General features: G+C 45.9%; 3 protein-coding genes and 2 non-coding genes across 6 annotated transcripts in view; all 5 read right to left on the reverse strand.

Annotated features, from left to right (window-relative positions):
- LOC130222040 (NACHT, LRR and PYD domains-containing protein 12-like) overlaps positions 1-19,576 on the reverse strand; it is a 417,646-nt gene that overhangs the window by 170,630 nt on the left and 227,440 nt on the right. The gene's annotated exons all lie outside the window — the stretch shown is intronic.
- Positions 1-19,576, reverse strand: part of LOC130222140 (gastrula zinc finger protein XlCGF8.2DB-like) — a 197,884-nt gene that overhangs the window by 74,695 nt on the left and 103,613 nt on the right. The window lies entirely within an intron of this gene.
- LOC130222066 (oocyte zinc finger protein XlCOF6-like) overlaps positions 1-19,576 on the reverse strand; it is a 97,787-nt gene that overhangs the window by 64,893 nt on the left and 13,318 nt on the right. The window lies entirely within an intron of this gene.
- trnan-guu (transfer RNA asparagine (anticodon GUU)) lies at positions 3,687-3,760 on the reverse strand. The gene has a single exon. It is a non-coding gene; the product is annotated as a tRNA-Asn (tRNA).
- On the reverse strand, positions 3,862-3,934 carry trnae-cuc (transfer RNA glutamic acid (anticodon CUC)). The gene has a single exon. It is a non-coding gene; the product is annotated as a tRNA-Glu (tRNA).

Raw genomic sequence — 19,576 nt, forward strand, 5'->3', positions numbered from 1 at the left:
GGTAACGAGTGTGTGTTTGGATCTAACGCTCAGTCCTGGAGTTTGCGCTGCTCTTCCTCCAGTTTCACATTCAGACACAATAACACACACACTGATCTCTCAGTAGAGCGGCTCAGCAGTAGAATAGGAGTGCTTGTGGATCACAGTGCAGGAAATCTGATCTTCTACAACATCTATAGAGACACAATGAGCCTCATCCACTCAGTCCAGACCACATTCACTGAGCCGCTCTGGCCTGGGTTTGGGGTTTATTATCCTGGATCATCAGTGAAACTGTGCTAAAGACTGAGAGACTAATGAGATATTTACCCATAATCCACTGCAAGATCAGTCAGTAGCAGTGAGATGTTATGCAACCTCTTCTGTGTGTGTGTGTGTGTGTGTGTGTGTGTGCGTGTGCGTGTGAGCAATGCAGATTTATTGTATTTCACAAACACGATTTTTTAGGAGCACGTCATTCTAACATACTGTAGATTTATATTCTTGGTTTTTCTTGTGCACAGATAATACATGTCAATGTCAAATTAATTAGAGATGAGGTGTTTATGAGATGATGAGTATGTAGAATGTCTTAATCCTGTCTGAATCACTTAAATATATCATCAACAGCTCACAAGACTGAAATGAGCAATAGATTTTTAGTTTCTAGAAATTCCAAGAGCAAAAAATATCAAGCAAGTAAATTTAATTAATAAAGGATAAATGAAGTGTAATGTATGTTTATGCTGTACTTGTGTTCATTTAGTTAATGTATTTCAACTGAAACAATGAAAATACATTTATTCCAGGATTTATTGATCTTTGTTAATGTTAGTTAATGAAAATAAAGTTCACTGTTAGTTCTTGTTAACTCTCAGTGCATTAACTAATGTTAACAAGCACAACTGTGGATTTAATAATGCTTTAGTACAGTGCTTAATTTGTAAATAAATAATTCCCAGAACAAAAACAGGAAATAAAAGTCACCATGACCGATATCCACCAAACAATTTCAGTTTTCCTGGAACATGACGTCATTAAACGGTGATAGCACATAATTATTTTGTGGCATATAATGTTATAGGTCAGTCATGGATAATAAAAACCTGTAGGGTTTACTCCCGCGTATGAGAAACAAAGTCAATCACATTAGTCTTACAAGGATTGGTACCAAGGAATTCCTCCTTTAACATTTTCATTGGACCTCGGATTTCATAACCAAACACTAATTCTGATGGACTAAAACCCAACGAATCTTGCCACGCTTCACGCACTGCAAATAAAACAAGGAACTGCTTCGACCCATTCGTTTCCAGTCTTAACACAGAATTTACGGAGAGCAGATTTTGATGTTCAATGCCAACGCTCTAAAGCTCCTTGTGACTCTGGGTGATTTGCACTTGATACAACATGAGAAACTCCCAATGCTTTTAGTAAATTTTTAAACACATGAGAAAGAAAGTTTGAACCCTGGTCTGTTTGAACAATTGTTGGCAAATTGGCAAATTTTGTTAACGCTTTTGTGACTGATTTAGCAGTTATTTTACTTAAAGGAATCACTTTTGGAAAATGGGTAGCGGTGCACATAACAGTTACTAAATACTGGCAACCAGATTTTGCACGAGGAAGAGGATCAACACAGTCCACCAAAATTTGTTCAAATGGCTCACCTACAGCAGCTATAGGACAGAGAGGAGCAAGTGCCACAGATTGATTCGCAACATCCAATTTTAATCCTGGCCAAAAGAAATGGCAAAGCCATTACAAAACCATTGAAAACAAAATGTTTGAAGCATAGATCCGGTTCGGGAATGGAAGAAAAAGGCAAAGTTTTGACTAAAACCAAACCTCGAAGCTGCATTGATTCCTGTTGCTACAGTTTTCGTTTTAAAATACGGAATTCAGACATTACATGTCCCATATAATGGCAGTAACGACATTCTTTTCGAGATTTTAAGTTAGAAGAAGCCCACACTTTATTTTCAGGAATTTTCTCATTCTCTTGTACGGACGACACATTTTCACCCAGTTTTGTGCATTAACGCATATTCATCCGCTAATACAGCTGCCTGTTGCACAGTGCTGACCTTCTGTTCGTTTACGTATAAATATACCTTACATGCTTTTACCCAGCGATCAAACAGTATTCCTTTCTCACACGAAAACTCAACCTAAGTTTGAGATGCAGATTTCTGCGTAGCACAAAGACGCTGTCTATAATGCTCAGGAACTAGCTCATATGCCTGCAAAATCGCAGATTTCATAGCATCATACTGAATGCTATACTCAACAGAAAATGATGCACAGACCTCCTGTGCCTTACCTGTTAATTTGCATTGAAGCATCAAAGCCCATACCTCGCTTGGCCACTTCAAAGCAGTCGCAATTCGTTCAAAAGCTTGGAAATACGCTTCAACTTCCCTTTCACAGAAACATGGAACAAGTGCAATATTCTTTGCTACATCAAAATGCATTGAGGGAATTAACGCATCAGATTTCTCATCAGATGGAACAGAATTATTTGCAACGATACTTGCATTAGCTGGAGCAGTAGCCACTTCTACACTACCATTTACGTTAATAGATGTCACAGGAGTTTGTGTTGATAAAAAGTCTGAGCAGCCTGTAATTCTAACTCTCGCATATGCACTTTCATAACCCCATCAATTTGATACATTTCAATCTGATGTTTTGTATCATCCTGTTCAGGGGCGTAGCAACCGGGGGGGATGGGGGGGGACACGTCCCCCTCACTTTTTGGAAACAGGTTATTCTGTCCCCCGACTGGCCCACACGTTTTATTTGACCTAGCGGCCGCAAGTGTTCTCTGATTTGTTACTTGATTTGAGTGAACGATCACTCAGCCAATCACAGTGCGAATCTCTTGAGCGTCTGCCACGAGCTTCATTCATTCACTTTGAAGTCAAAGACAGGGATGATGCGGAAGGGAGCAACAGCTACAGCTGGGTAAATCACCGTAAATCACTAACGTTACAGAATCCTACTTTTGTTCCGTTTCGAAGTGAGAACCGTAAAGTCCCTGGTGCTGGTGTCTCTGGCGCTGAGCCAGAGAAAGACAGCGGGGTTAAGTTGGTTTTGTTTTCGGTATTCCTGGCACATTCAGCGACAGACGGCATTAACTAAAAACCTCTAACCTTAAAAAGATCTAAACTGTATTCCCTACAAAAAGACAAAGCTGGTTATGTTTCACAGCTGTCTTTCTTTTTTTGCTCGATATTACGAGCACTGCTTGAGCAGTCGCAATATGCGTTTAGCCAGAGAGAGCTCGCGCTGACCTAAACTCTCAGTAAGGGACCGTCGGAAAAGTGCTTCTTTTTTCCGTTTTTTTTTTCCCGAAAACAAGACCAACTTAACTCTGCTGAGAAAGACGTGTCATATTATCACAATTATGCAGCCTTTTTTACGGCCTATTGCTTGATTTATGATTTAGACATGTAAATACACACAAGTACTAGTAAAACAAGAACTTTAGCGTTTGTAAAACACACAAGGAAGTCTAACAATCCATTAAAATATAATTTGCAGATGTGTTTTAATCATAGCAGATACACATACTGAAAGTAACTATAAAGTTGAATCTACTCCTCTCTAAGTTCACCAACCAACTTGTAATGCTAGACAGCATGTGGCCCAGGATCTATGCCCAGTGCACGTGTTAGCAGTTGCAAGGCAAAAAAAGCTTATTTCGTCCCTGGGTGGGCTCGAACCACCAACCTTTCGGTTAACAGCCGAACGCGCTAACCGTTTGCGCCACAGAGACGCAATGCAACTGTAGTAGAAATGCTGAACTTTGTCTCAATAAGTATGCTCGATGGATCCAAATGAAAGCTGCCGAAAAGAGAGAGAGAAAGGTAAAAGAAACACCCAACATGGGGCTCGAACCCACAACCCTGAGATTGAGAGTCTCACGCTTTACCGACTGAGCTTGCCGGGCTTCTGGTACAATTATTCTAGTCACTGTTTTGATCAATACCTTCCCTACCTATGTAAAGTTTGATGATGTTTTAAAGTCAACTGGAATAAGTAACTTGGCCAATCCAGGTACTGGACAACAAACTTCTGCTAAATCCTGATGTCATCATGTAACGCTAGACAGCACGTGGTCCAGGATCTATGCCCAGTGCACATGTTAGCAGTTGCAAGGCAGAGAAAAGCTTAATTCGATGCTGGGTGGGCTCCAAACAACAACCTTTCGGTTAACAGCCGAACGCGCTAACCAATTGCGCCACAGAGACTCAGACAGCAATGCGACTGTAGTAGAAATGCTGAACTTTGTCTTAATAGGTATGCTTGATGTATCCAAATGAAAGCTGCCGAATAGAGAGAGAGAAAGGTAACAGAAACGCTCAACGTGGGGCTCGAACCCACAACCCTGAGATTAAGAGTCTCATGCTCTACCTTTTTTTTTTTTCTTTTATTATACTGTTCAAAATTCATACAATTCACTTATTTATACAGATTACACTTCAGACAAAACATTAAAAATGTCCATATTACATCATAGCTTCACAACAATGTGGTTTTTTTTGTTTGTTTTCTTACATAAAATGTTGCAAGTTGTATTCCTTAAAAGGTAAAATCACATTTTTAAAAAGACATTTTTATTCCTGTGTCATTTAAAATCTTTGTGACTTCTTAAGTAAAAACATCATAAAAAGCCTCCTGCATTTCCTCTAACTTAAAATAATAAAATAGACATTCAAAATATTTCTCCACCTTCCTCTTAAACACATTCCACACATTTAATAAAACTTTTTCCTTTTTTGCTACAACTCTTCTCTCCCATATTGCACTTTTCATTAAAATCACAAGTAAATTTATGAGTTTTTTATTATCACATTCTTTGTTCAGCCCCAACAGTAACACCTTTTCCCACTCTAGATTGTCGTCTCTTTCTCCTTTCAAAGTTAAAATCATGCTTTTGCATTTCTCATTAAAATCTTTTAACTCATTACAATATAAAAACAAGTGTAAAAATCCTTCATCTGCATTTTGACATACTTTACATGTGACACTTTCCTCCATCCCTATTTTGTTTAAAATGACATCTGTAAACACTGCTTTACTCCTGATAAAATATTCTAAATTCTCCAGTTTTGATTGTACAAATTTGCCATTTATATTAGCCCAAATAGTGTCTTCATTTACATCTTTAAAACGCCGTATTCAGTACTGATTTGCACCAGGTTTCTTAAAAACCCCATCACTAAAAAACCCATAAATCATTTTCACTGTACAATTTTTAAAATCCCACCATTTCTCACATATAAAATATTCCATAATTTAGAAACCATTAAAACATTCAAAATTAAAACCCTCCCCTTCAAAGTTAAAGACATTAACTTCCAAAACCTCAGCCTTCTTTCAATCCCTCCTAACATTTCCTCCCACATAGTTACTTCTGCTTTCTTTTCATCTCTCCCAACTACAATGCCTAAAATTTTAATTTCATCCATTTCCTTGAATGTAAAATGTCCAGATAAAGCCTCAGTTCCCCTTCATATGGGAACTTCTACGTGTGTCTGTATTAAACAGACTTTTGGGAGTGCTTTAGACGACCAATCACTTCTGAAGATAAGAAAACGGGCCAATGAAATGCCAATTGAATTGGCGGAGCTTAGCTCCACAGCTGAAACTGATGAGCCAATTAGGGCTATATCAGTTGGCTGCTGGAGCCAGCTCATCAGAATTGTTGCTTCAGACCCGATCTGAGACTGAAGAACCCTTCTGCTGAGCTGACTTCCAACATTGAAGAAAGCATTATTCTCACCAGTGCGAGGGAAGACGTTCTAGCGGCGGTCAAGCTGGGTTTCCCGTCCCCTTGGCGTTTCGCTGGTGACCTGAAAGAGCAGTTTGTTAAAATAGCAGAATTCCCTAAGAGAGCACACGGTCGTGCAGCGCGTCTTTTTAAAGATGTCGTTTCGACCGTGCGTTTCTGGATGCGGTGGTTTCCTCTCCCCGGATGACAGGCACGAGTACTGCGTCACATGCTTGGGGGTCCAACATGTTGATGCGGTGCTCGCGGACAGTTCTTGCCCGCATTGCGATGGCTTGACTGTTGCGCAACTGAGGTCGCGGCGAGCTCTTTTATTAGGGCAAGTCACCCCTGCTGCTCCCCGCCAAGCGGTTAGCACTCGGGCAGGCCTGAGGGTTACAGTGGGGGCTAATCCGTCGCCTTCGGGCCCGCGGACCCCTCGCTCCTCGTCAGTGCGCTCTGTTTCTGCTTCGAGTGTTAGCGCTGGTCCATCCTCTGGGTTGGCCGCGCTCTCATTAGATGACACCGGGGACGTGATGTCCATCGCTGCATCGGAGGGCGGGCTGACATGCTCTGATGAAGATCCGGACCCCCTGCGGGGTTGTCAGTGAGGTTTCGGATCTGGAGTCGGACATGTTAGCCGTGTTATTCCGGGCTGCTTCGGCCGTGGGACTGGAGATGGCTTGTCCCCCAGAACCGCGGCCGGACCGCTTAGATGGTGTTACGTGGGGGTGAAGAAGGCGAAGCCTTCTAGACCCCCCGGCCCCTTCTTCCCGGAGGTACACAGAGAGCTCACGCAGGCATGGAGGGCACCTTTTTCTGCCCGGTCCTCGTGCGCTCCCGCTCTCACCTCCCTCGATGACGGAGCGGCCAGGGGTTATGAGGCGATTCCCCAGGTGGAGCGTGCTCTGTCCGCAGAGCTGCTCCACTCGCAGAGGTCCGCCCTCACTCCCTTCCAAAGCGTGCAGGTTATCTGAGTCTCTCACGGCCAGAGCCTACACTGCTGCGGGCCAGGCCACCTCCGCTCTGCACGCTCTGGCCACCTATCAAAGCTACCAAGCCGAGAAGCTGGCCAAGATGCAGGAGGGCGGTTCTCCCCCAGGCTTGCTGCATGAGCTCCGCACGGCAACCGATTATGCTCTCATGACTATTAAATCGGCTGCTCGTGCCCTGGGGAAGATGATGGCCACATTAGTGGTCCAGGAATGCCACCCCTGGCTAAGCTTGGCGATATGAGAGACGTTGACAAAGCTTGCTTTCTTAACGCTCCCGTATCCCAGGCTGGCCTTTTCGGCGACACCGTCGGGGAGTTCACCCAGGAATTCTCCGCGGTGAAAAGCAGTCCAAGGCGAGGGGTGAGGTCATCTATCAGCGGGCTCGAAAAACTGCTCCTCCCGCTGCTCCTTCCGTTGCGGTTGCTCTTTGCCGAGGGCGTCCACCCGCGGCTTTATCTGCTCCGCTTTCGCTGCCCGCTCCGGCCAGGCGGCAATGCCGAGCCTCCCGCGGGACTGCAACGCCCCCGCCCCAGGGCGCCGCTAAGTCCAGTAAACGGACCGCGAAGCGTTCCTGGGACGGGCCATTCGGAAAAGAGGGGACCTGCTCTTTCCTCGGTGGGGGGCCGAGGATTATTAAATCAGTCCACAACGACTTTAAACTCCTCGCTGCCGGCCCCAAAAGAGCAGTTTCCTCTCTCTCCGGATGCGCGAGCCCGAGTACTGCCAGTCTGGGATGCTCCGCCTTCCAGCTCGCAGCACCGGGACCCTTCGCCTCAGGCCCTCAGAGTGCAGCAGGACGGACTCCTTTCTCTCACTCTGGCCTCACCGCGGGATCCAGGGAGGAAGGTAAGAGAAATTCTCTTATTTTCAGCTCTTCCCCGGGACGCACCGCTTCCCGGGATGAGCACTCCAATCCCGAGCTGCCCCTCCGCTGGCACGTCTGTGATCGCTCCGATGGTGCCATTAGCGCGCGCTCTGCCAGCCTGGTTAGCGCTGCCCAGCGCATCACGGTGGCTCATACGGACGGTCAGACTCGGCTATGCGATTCAGTTCGCTATTCGCCCTCCCAAGTTCTTTTCACGAGGGTGATCCCCGTGAGCGCCCCTGTCTTGCGAGAGGAGATTGCGGTCCTCCTGGCGAAGGACGCAATCGAGCAGGTCCCTCCAGCCGAGATGGAGTCCGGGTTCTACAGCCCGTATTTCATCGTGCCCCAAAAAGAGCGGAGGGTTAAGACCAATCCTAGATCTGCGCAGACTGAACTGTCATTTACACTAAATGCCTTCAGAATGCTTACACAGAAACGCTTGCTTCAGAGCATCCGTCCACAAGATTGGTCTGCAGCCATAGACCTGAAGGACGCGTATTTTCATGTCTCTATTCTTCCACGCCACCGACATTTTCTCCGGTTTGCGTTCGAAGGACGAGCGTGGCAGTACAAAGTCCCCCCCTTCGGGCTCTCTCTGTCTCCGTGGGTTTTCACCAAGCTCGCGGAGGGTGCTCTGCGCCTCTGCGGCTTGCGTGCATCCGCACACTCAACAAGTCATCAATAAGTCATCTCGATGACTGGCTCATTCTAGCCTCCTCTCGCGATCAGTTGATTATGCACAGAGTCAAAGTGCTTCGGCACCTCGACCAGTTGGGGTTTCAGGTCAACCGAGAGAAGAGCAAACTTTGCCCTGTGCAGAGGATCTCTTACCTCGGGCTGGAGCTGGATTCGATTGCTATGGTTGCGCGCCTCTCCGAGGAGCGCGCCAGGCTAATGCTTTCCTGTGTAACGAGCTCCACAGGAAAATAGTGGTCCCACTGAAATGTTTTCAGAGGCTCCTGGGGCATATGGCATCCGCGGTCTCGCAGCTCGGTTTGCTTCATATGAGACCACTTCAGCGTTGGCTTCGCGATCGAGTCCCCAGACGGGCATGGCGCGCGGGTACGCACCAGGTGAACATCACTCTGCTGTGTCTCCGCACCCTCAGCCGCTGGACAGATCTGGCTTTTCTACGGGCCGGAGTGCCCCTAGGGCTAGTATCCAGGCATGTTGTCGTAATGACACATGCCTCCAGCATGGGCTGGGGGGCCGTGTGCAACGAGCATGCAGCCGCGGGTTCGTGGTCCGGACCCCGCCTGCATTGGCATATCGACTGCCTGAAGCTGTTGGCAGTGTATCTGGCTCTCCGCCGCTTTTTTTCCGGTGTTGGAGCAGAAACACATGCTGGTCAGGACGGACAGCATGGCGGCGGTGGCTTATATCAACCATATGGAGGGTATGCGCTCTCGCCGCATGCCTCAGCTCACTCGCCGTCTGCTCCTTTGGAGTCACACGCGACTGAAATCACTGCGTGCCATTCACATTCTGGGCGAGCTCAACCGTGCAGCCGATGCGCTCTCACGGCAGCTAGTGTCCCGAGGAGAGTGGAGACTCCACCCCGATTCGGTCCAGCTGATATGGGCGCGCTTTGGGGAAGCCCAGATCGATCTGTTGCTTCCACCGAGAACGCACATTGCCAGCTGTTTTATTCCCTGACCGAGGCCCCCCTTGGCACGGATGCACTGGCTCACAGCTGGCCATCAGGCACGCGCAAATATGCGTTTCCCCCATTAAGCCTAATCGCACAAACTTTGTGCAAAGTCAGGGAGGACGAGGAGCAGGTCTTGTTTGTTGCGCCCCTCTGGCCCAACCGGACCTGGGTTTCGGAGCTCACACTGCTCGCGGCGGCCCCTCCTTGGCGCATTCCCCTAAGGGAGGACCTCCTCTCTCAGGGACGGGGCACCATCTGGCACCCACGCCCAGATCTCTGGAACCTCCACGTGTGGTCCATAGACGGAGCGCGGAGGACTTTGGTGACTTACCGCCCGCGGTACTTAACACCATCACTCAGGCTAGAGCACCCTCTACGAGGCATGCCTACGCCCTGAAGTGGAGTCTATTCTCTGAGTGGTGCGCTTCTCCCCGAGAAGACCCCCGAACTTGCCAGATTAGCATTGTGTTATCCTTCCTTTAGGATAAGCTGGAGCGTAGGCTGTCACCCTCCACACTGAAGGTTTACGTGGCTGCATCTCCGCTCATGACGCGGTGGATGGCAACACGCTCGGGAAGCATGATCTAATCATCCGATTCCTCAGAGGCGCGCGGCGATTAAATCCATCCCGCCCCCCTTTCATGCCCTCTTGGATCTCTCTTTGGTCCTGGTGGGTCTGCAGAGAGATCTGTTTTAGCCACTCGATTCGGTATTCTGTCATTATGACAGCTCTGCTGATCGCATTGGCGCCATTCAAGAGAGTTGGGGATCTGGAGGCATTTTCGGTCAGCGAATCGTGCCTTGAATTCGGGCCGGGTTACTCTCACGTTGTCCTGAGACCCCGACCTGGCTATGTGCCCAAGGTTCCTACCACCCCATTTAGAGATCAGGTGGTGAACCTGCAAGCGCTGCCTGCGGAGGAGGCAGGCTCAGCCCATTCACTGCTTTGTCCCTTTCGCGCTTTGCACCTTTACGTGGAACGAACGCAAAATGTAAGATCATGTGAACAGCTCTTTATCTGTTATGGTGGCCGGCAGAAGGGAAGTGCCGTGTCAAAACAGAGGTTGGCCCACTGGTTAGTTGATGCCATCGCCCTCACTTATCAATGCCAGGGCGAGCCACGCCCCCCTAACGTGAGAGCGCACTCCACTAGAGGTGTCGCTTCCTCATTGGCGTTAGCACGCGGCGCCTCTCACAGATATCTGCAGAGCTGCGGGTTGGGCGACACCTAACACATATGCGAGGTTTTATAACCTCCGAGTGGAGCAGTTTTCTCCCGGTTATTGGGAAATCCCAATCAATCGGGGGAGAATTAACCTCGGTGTCACAAACGCTTGCTGCGCCAGGCTCCCTAAACCGGAGATGCGTGCGCTTTTTCCTATTCTACTAGTAAGTTTCCCTTCCCAGGCGAACCCTAGAGAATTCCTCCGAGGCCCCCAGCATCGACTCAGCGGAGTCGTCGAGTGCATGGCTCAGTGTGCGGTTGGTATGCCCATTAGGTCTACACGCATATTGAGGATCGGTGCCAGCTATGTGCATCCCCATTTGGTGATGTCATATGCATTATTACCACGGTGTGTTCCCCCTTATTAGGTGGTCCCGTGTCTTCCCTAAACCGCTAACCAGCTTATCATATGTAGCACTCCCCCTCATTAGGGCTAGTCCATATGTCTCCTTACCATCAGGTCTCCCCTTTTAAGGTAGCAGGTGGTCTCCGCTGCGTCATCCCCCTTCGGGGACTGGCACGCTTTCCCAACGTACTGTCGTATTTCCAAAATCCCTAGTCTATATTAGCTAGGTAAAAGCACACTTACAACCCCCGAATTAAAACTTTTATTCCCATGTAATGGTAATATGTTGGGCCTAGGGGACGTTGGAAGGTTGCGCTCTTGGTGATGTCAGTGCTTTCACGCTTTGGCTTGGCAAACTACACATCAGGAGCGCGACAGGCTTAGCTGCTGTGGCGCTTTCCATACAGTCTCCCAAAAGTCTGTTTAATACAGACACACGTAGAAGTTCCCATATGAAGGGGAACGTCCTGGTTACGTACGTAACCCACGTTCCCCGAATAGGGAACGGAGACGTGTGTCTTCACTGCCACAGCACCTGAGTCTCCAGCTGGGAGCTGAGCGATCGGCTCTTCAGCAGGCAAATTCTGATGAGCTGGCTCCAGCAGCCGACTGATATAGCCCTAATTGGCTCATCAGTTTCAGCTGTGGAGCTAAGCTCCGCCAATTCAATTGGCATTTTATTGGCCCGTTTTCTTATCTTCAGAAGTGATTGGTCATCTAAAGCACTCCCAAAGGTCTGTTTAATACAGACACATGTCTCCGTTCCCTATTCGGGGAACATGGGTTACGTACGCAACCAGGACGTTCCTCCAAATCTCAAATATACTGTTTTATCTTCGTTTATTTTAGCTCCTGAACCCTTGCAAAAATGTTGCACTGTTTCCATTGCTTGCTTTACACTTGCCATATCTTGTAGTATTAATGTAGTATCGTCAGCATATTGAAATATTTTATTCACTCCCCCCTCTACCTCTATTCCTTTTATTCGTTCCTCATGCTTCACAGCTAATCCCAATGGTTCTGCAACTAAAGCATATAAAAGTGCAGATAACGGGCAACCCTGTCTGATTGATCTTGTTATTTTAAAACAGTCCGTTAAAAAACCATTGCATTTTATCCTGGTTATAGCTCCTCTATATAAAATCTGAACCCACTTAATAAAATTTTCCCCAAAACCAAAACTCTTTAGCACTCCAAATAAAAAGTCATGCTACACTCTATCAAAAGCTTTCTCGAAGTCCAGACTAATTAAAAAACCATCTTTCTTCTTATCATTTATATATCTTATTGTGTCTTTAATACTCATAGTTGTGTCAGCAATGTCTCGTCCTTTTATACTATATGCTTGGTTTGTTTTGATTATGCTTGGCATCACTTCCTTTAGTCTGTTAGCTAAAACTTTTGCTAAATTCTTCAAATCAGTATTGAGCATTGTTATAGGTCTATAATTTTTTTAATCTACTTTATCCCCCTTTCCTTTGTATATCACCTTCATTAAGCCCATCCCCATTCTTTTATTTACCCCACCATTCTCAAAAATCTCATCATATACTTCCTTTAAAATACTAGATAAAATATCTTTAAAAACAATATAAAATTCACTTCCCAACCCATCAATTCCTGGACTTTTCTTTTTGTTCAATTCACTAATTGCTCTTTTTATTTCTTCTTCTCTTACCTCCTTGTCACATTCTCTTTTTTCCTCTTCTTCTACTCTTGATTTGATTAGCTTTAGCAATTCCCTTTTTTCTTTTTCTCCCTCTGTGCAAAACAATTTCTCATAATATGATCTTTATTCTTCCAAAATCTCCTCATTTTGTTCTACTATGTTCCCATTTCTGCTCCTTATTTCTTTAATCATTTCTGCCTTCCCTTTTCTCTTCTATAGATCAAAGAAAAATGTAGTGCACTTTTCCCCCTCCACTGTAAATTTAGCTTTGCTTCTTAATCTTGCACCTTCAAATTTCTCCTCCTCCATTTCTTTCTGTCTTCCTTCCAGTTCTTTTATCTTTTGTATATCTTTTCCATTCTCATTTTTCAATTCAATTTCTAGTTTTTATTTTAGCTCCTTTTCCTTATATATTTTTTCATTTTTTGTAATTGTCTACAATATTTTATTGTAAACTTTACATTTTATTGTAAACTTTACAGAATTGAGGAGGATTAGGGGTGGAAGGGATGGCTGGAAGAGTAGGGCTGGAGTTTTCACTGGAATGTGGAGCTGGAGGCAAAGGGAGGGGGGTGGGAAGTCCGAGAGTGGCGCCAGGAGAAGCACTTTAGCATCGAGAGCAACACCGAGTAAGTACATTTAGACCTGTTTTCAGTTGCTGTGTTTGGTTAGAGAACACTTAGACTTGTTTCAGCTGGTTTTGTATAGGTTGTTGGACATTTAAAATAGTTTTCAGCTATCTGTGCTTAGTGTTTGGTTAGAGAACAGTTAGACTTGTTTCAGCTGGTTGTGTATTGGTTGTTGGACATTTAAAATTGTTTTTCAGCTATCTGTGTTTAGTACTAGCAAGTTTTAGCCACTGTTTCCTTTTGTTTACTGTAAGAGCTTGCGTGCCGAGCCGGAGGTTTTTCGCGCGCCCCCGCCGCTGCAGTTTCGGGTGTTTTGTAACTTTGGAGGCGTGTCCAAACGCCAGGTAAAGACTATATATTTGAACACATTTGGTCTAGCTAGCAGGAGAAGCACTTTAGCATCGAGAGCAACACCGAGTAAGTACATTTAGACCTGTTTTCAGTTGCTGTGTTTGGTTAGAGAACACTTAGACTTGTTTCAGCTGGTTTTGTATTGGTTGTTGGACATTTAAAATTGTTTTCAGCTATCTGTGTTTAGTGTTTGGTTAGAGAACAGTTAGACTTGTTTCAGCTGGTTGTGTATTGGTTGTTGGACATTTAAAATTGTTTTTCAGCTATCTGTGTTTAGTACTAGCAAGTTTTAGCCACTGTTTCCTTTTGTTTACTGTAAGAGCTTGCGTGCCGAGCCGGAGGTTTTTCGCGCGCCCCCGCCGCTGCAGTTTCGGGTGTTTTGTAACTTTGGAGGCGTGTCCAAACGCCAGGTAAAGACTATATATTTGAACACATTTGGTCTAGCTAGCAGGAGAAGCACTTTAGCATCGAGAGCAACACCGAGTTAGTACATTTAGACCTGTTTTCAGTTGCTGTGTTTGGTTAGAGAACACTTAGACTTGTTTCAGCTGGTTTTGTATCGGTTGTTGGACATTTAAAATTGTTTTTCAGCTATCTGTGTTTAGTACTAGCAAGTTTTAGCCACTGTTTCCTTTTGTTTACTGTAAGAGCTTGCGTGCCGAGCCGGAGTTTTTTCGCGCGCCCCCGCCGCTGCAGTTTCGGGTGTTTTTACTCTCGAGGCGTGTCCAGCTGAACTCAATCAGCAAAGCGCTCGGGGGTGTATATAAGCGACTAGTCTCACCGCGGCAGCGGTCGCGGCAGCCTCGTGGGAAGCCCGCCTCGTGTGATGACCGACGAGTGTAAAGACCATCGACTCTACCTGTGCGACTCCACCGAGCAAAGACACCGACAAAGCACTTGAGTACTTCTTACTTTATTTTTTTTTCCTTTTCTCTGCACTCATTATTGTTTTCCTTGCACTTTATTATGTGTTTACTAATTCCTGTTGTTACTAATACTCGCAGAGCACGGGAGGTACGCTGCAGGCGCAACCCTCACAACCTTCGATCAATTCATGTATCCTCTATTTCACAACTCTCTCTCTCTGTGGGCCTCTGGAATTGTCAATCTGCTGTTAACAAAGCAGATTTTATTACCTCCATAGCCACTCATTCTGACTTTAGTCTCATGGCTCTAACTGAAACCTGGTTGAGACCGGAGGACACTGCTACACATGCAGCTCTTTCTACTAATTTCTCTCTTTCCCACACTCCTCGTCAGACAGGGAGAGGGGGTGGGACTGGACTACTGATTTCCAAAGAATGGAAATTCACTCAGAGACCGTCCCTGCCAAAAATCAGCTCTTTTGAATTCCATGCAGTCACCATTATCCACCCCTTTCGCATAAATGTGGTTGTCATCTACCGCCCACCGGGTACATTAGGTCACTTCTTGGATGAACTGGATGTTCTTCTCTCATCTTTTTCTGATTATGACACTCCCTTGTTGGTGCTAGGTGACTTCAACATCCACATAGAAAGACCTCAAGCTGCTGACTTCCAGACTCTGCTTGCATCGTTCGACCTCAAAAGAGCACCTACTTCTGCTACTCACAAATCAGGTAATCAACTAGACCTTATTTACACTCGACATTGCCTCGCTGACCAAACACTAGTAACTCCACTACAAACATCGGATCATTTCCTTCTCTCTCTCAACATCCACATTACTCCTGAGCCGCCACACACTCCTACTCTAGTTGCCTTTCGCAGAAACCTACGCTCTCTCTCACCCAACAGACTATCCACCGTTGTTTCGAACTCTCTTCCTCCATCTTGCAAACTCTCTGCACTTGATACGAACAGTGCCACTGATACACTCTGCTCCACGCTAACATCATGTCTAGACAGACTATGCCCTCTGACATCCAGACCAACCCGAGCCAGTCCTCCTGCACCCTGGCTCTCTGATGTTCTCCGTGAGCATCGCTCAAAACTTCGGGCTGCTGAGAGAAGCTGGCGAAAAACTAAAAATCCTGAACAGCTCATAACATACCAAACTCTTCTGTCTTCTTTCTCGACTGAGGTTACTTCTGCAAAGCAGACATACTTCCGTCAGAAAGTCAACAGTGCCACCAATCCTCGCTTGCTTTTTAAAACATTTTCCTCCCTCCTTCACCCTCCTCCTCCACCCGCATCCTCCACACTCACTACTGATGACTTTGCTACATTCTTTTGCACCAAAACTGCAAAAATCAGTGCTCAATTTGCTGCACCTACAACAAACACGCAAGATACACCACCAACACCACACACACTCACCTCTTTCTCCCAGCTCTCTGAGTCTGAGGTGTCCAATCTCATGCTATCAAGCCATGCAACCACCTGTCCGCTAGATCCCATTCCCTCTCATCTCCTGCAAGCCATTTCTCCTGCAGTCATACCAACACTGACTCACATAATTAACACATCTCTTGACTCTGGTCTATTCCCTACTTCATTTAAGCAGGCTAGGGTAACCCCTCTGCTAAAGAAACCTGGATCAAACGCTACTTGAAAACTACCGACCGGTATCCCTGCTTCCATTCATGGCCAAGATTTTGGAGAAAGTAGTGTTCAATCAAGTCCTAGACTTTCTTACTCAAAACAACCTCATGGACAACAAGCAATCTGGCTTTAAGAAAGGCCACTCAACTGAGACTGCCCTGCTCTCAGTCGTGGAGGACCTCAGACTGGCTAAAGCAGACTCTAAATCATCTGTCCTCATCTTGCTGGATCTATCAGCTGCTTTTGACACTGTAAACCACCAGATCCTGCTATCTACGCTTGAGTCACTGGGCGTCACAGGCACTGTTATTCAATGGTTCAGTTCCTACCTCTCGGACAGGTCATTCAGGGTGTCGTGGAGGGGAGAGGTGTCCAACCTACAGCATCTATACACTGGGGTTCCTCAGGGCTCTGTGCTTGGGCCACTTCTCTTCTCTATCTACACGGCATCTTTAGGAACAGTCATCCAGAAACATGGTTTTTCCTACCACTGCTATGCTGATGACACCCAGCTATACCTCTCTTTCCACCCTGATGATCCCTCGGTTCCAGCTCGCATTTCAGCCTGCCTGTCAGACATTTCACTCTGGGTGAAAGATCATCATCTCCAGCTTAACCTCATGAAAATGGAAATGCTTGAAGTTTCTGCCAACCCGACTCTTCACCATAACCTTTCAATCCAGATGGATGGAGCAACCATCACTGCATCCAAAATGGTAAAAAGCCTTGGAGTTACGATTGATGACCAACTGAACTTCTCTGACCACATTTCTAGAACTGCCCGATCTTGCAAATTCGCACTCTACAACATCAGAAAGGTCCGACCCTTCCTATCTGAACATACAGCTCAACTCATTGTTCAAGCTCTTGTCCTCTCCAAACTGGACTATTGCAACTTTCTGCTAGCCGGGCTACCAGCTAGTTCTATCAAACCTCTTCAGCTGCTTCAGAACGCAGCAGCACGAGTGGTCTTTGATGAACCCAAAAGAGCACATGTCACTCCGCTACTCACCCGTTTGCACTGGCTTCCAGTTGCTGCCCGCATCAAATTCAAAGCTCTGATGTTTGCTTACAAAGTGACCTCTAGCTGTGCTCCTTCGTATCTGCTCTCACTTCTGCAGATATATGTGCCCTCCAGAAACTTGCGTTCTGTGAATGAACGTCGCCTCGTTGTTCCATCCCAAAGAGGGAAGAAATCACTTTCCCGAACTCTCACATTCAATCTGCCCAGTTGGTGGAATGAACTCCCTAACTACATCAGAACAGCCGAGTCACTTGCTGTCTTCAAGAAACGACTAAAAATGCAACTGTTTAGTCTCCACTTTTCCTCCTAATCTGCAATTGCCTCTCTGGCTATACCACTAACTGTGCCCTCTTTCTCTCTCTCTCTCTCTCTCTCTCTCTCAAAAAAAAAAAAAAAAAAAAAAAAAAAAAATTCTACTAATGTTTTGCTTCTTAGACTTTTGCACGCCTGAAACTTGTCTATAGCGCTTGTTCACTGCTGCTCTTATAGTTGTGTAAATTGCTTCCTTGTCCTCATTTGTAAGTCGCTTTGGATAAAAGCGTCTGCTAAATGACTAAATGTAAATGTAAATGTAAATGTCATAATCCGGTGGATTGTCCTTATTTTGGAATGTTATGGTAGGTGCAGTTTGTCCAGTTCCATGGGATTGCTTTTCTTGGTTGCTTTCTTTAATGCTCCGGAGAGATTCCGTGCATGCGGGGCTGTGGTGGGTTGAGGATAGGGGGTGGATGGATTCATAGAGTTTTAGTAGTTTAATTTTATTGCAGCTGCTGGGGATGGAGATTCCGGCGTTTATGAGCATCTGGCGGAGTTCGTTCACTGTCATCTTGTTGAAATTGAGGGATGATGATCTTGCAGAGGCGTATGAAGAAACTAGAAAAGGTGGGTGTCGATTTTGAGTGACGGGGGATGGGGATTGTATGCAGCATTGAGTCCTTGCTGAAGAAGAGAGGATAGGCCTTCGGCCTTTTTTTGGAGCCTCTGTATCGAGTCGGCTTCTAGGCTGGGCATGGTGTTGTTGAACCGGAGCTGGTGTTTCTAGGAGAGTGGAGATTTTCTTCCTGTCCATGTCGCTTTTTGTTGGTGTGAGTAGATTTGATGCCGCTGTTTTGTCATATCCACTGTTGTTGTTGTTGATTTGTTGTAGTCTGATGATGGTAGTAGAATTGTTGATAGGTTGTAGAGATATGTTGAATTTTAGAAGCTTGTGAAGGAGCTGGAGCAGTCCTGTCAAGAGCTTTCTTCGGAAAAGACCAGCTGCGGTCAATCATATCACGTTCTCCTCTCGAAATTAGTTTGTGAAACTTAACTAAATGTAGACTGCCATTCAGACTTAATTGTTTATTTCAAGAATTCAATTGTTAATTTCATCAACTAAATTGCTACTAGTAAACATTAGTTTGTCCTCCACACACTTCTCCTCCACTGTTACATCCTCTCTTCCCTCAAACATACACGGTTCTCACTTCTTGATGTAAATAGTGCAGCAGAAACACTCTGCTCCACTTTAACATCCTGCCTAGGTGAGATCAGTCCCGTCTCCACCAGACCAATACACCCTACTCCCTGGCTGTCAGATGGTCTGAGAATGGTTAGTGTTAGGGCATGTTCTGAGATAACCTAGAACAGCACCCAGGGCAACAGAGAGAGCATGGTACAAATCAAAAGCCTCCACTGACCTCAGCAGGTACCAAACCTAGCTGGTATCATTAGCCACCCGACTCCATTCGACCAAAACCCCATACTACTATAACAAAATTACCAGCACTTCAGACATCCGCAAACTATTTAGGACATTTCATTTTATACTCTGCTCTGTCCTCCTCCACCAACTCCTTATCAGCTGGCCTCTTTCTTTACACAAAAAACACTCAAATTAGCAGTCTACTTCCCACCAAATCCAACCTAAATCTCCATTAAACAACACCCTCTGAAGAAAAATTCACTCTCTCCCTTCACTCCACACTGGCACATTCCCAAACACTTTTAAGCAGGTGTAATAGAAGCCAGCTAGTGAAGTGCTGTGCAGGTAAACCTCACTTCTCTGACCTCTAAAGGTGCTCTGGTGTCAGATGCTAGGGGCCATAGTCTTTAGCCTCTTTGTTAGAGTTACTGCCATGCGAAAGGTAGCCGGTTCAATCCCAGCTCGGAGCGGGTTGGGTGGTATAGGGCCAGCGGGATTACACAGGCCTGGTTAACCTCACTGTAAAAAAAAAAAACATCACTCAACACCTCATTGGATGAAAAATACAAACCAGTCTCTCTCCTGATTATTGCCAAAACACTACAAAGGGCTATTTTCAACAAAATTTCCAAATGTTTAGCTCACAACAAACTGCCTAAAGCAGTGTTTCCCAACCCTGTTCCTGAAGGCACCCCAACAGTACACATTTTCAACCTCTCCCTAATCAAACACACCTGAATCAACTTATCATAACATCAGAAGAGACTCCAACACCTGAAGTTAATGGGTCAGAAAAGGGAGACATCCAAAATATGTACTGTTGGTGTGCCTCCAGGATCAGGGTTGGGAAACACTGG

This window comes from Danio aesculapii, chromosome 4 (genome assembly GCF_903798145.1).
Source record: "Danio aesculapii chromosome 4, fDanAes4.1, whole genome shotgun sequence".
NCBI classification, from domain to species: domain Eukaryota; kingdom Metazoa; phylum Chordata; class Actinopteri; order Cypriniformes; family Danionidae; genus Danio; species Danio aesculapii.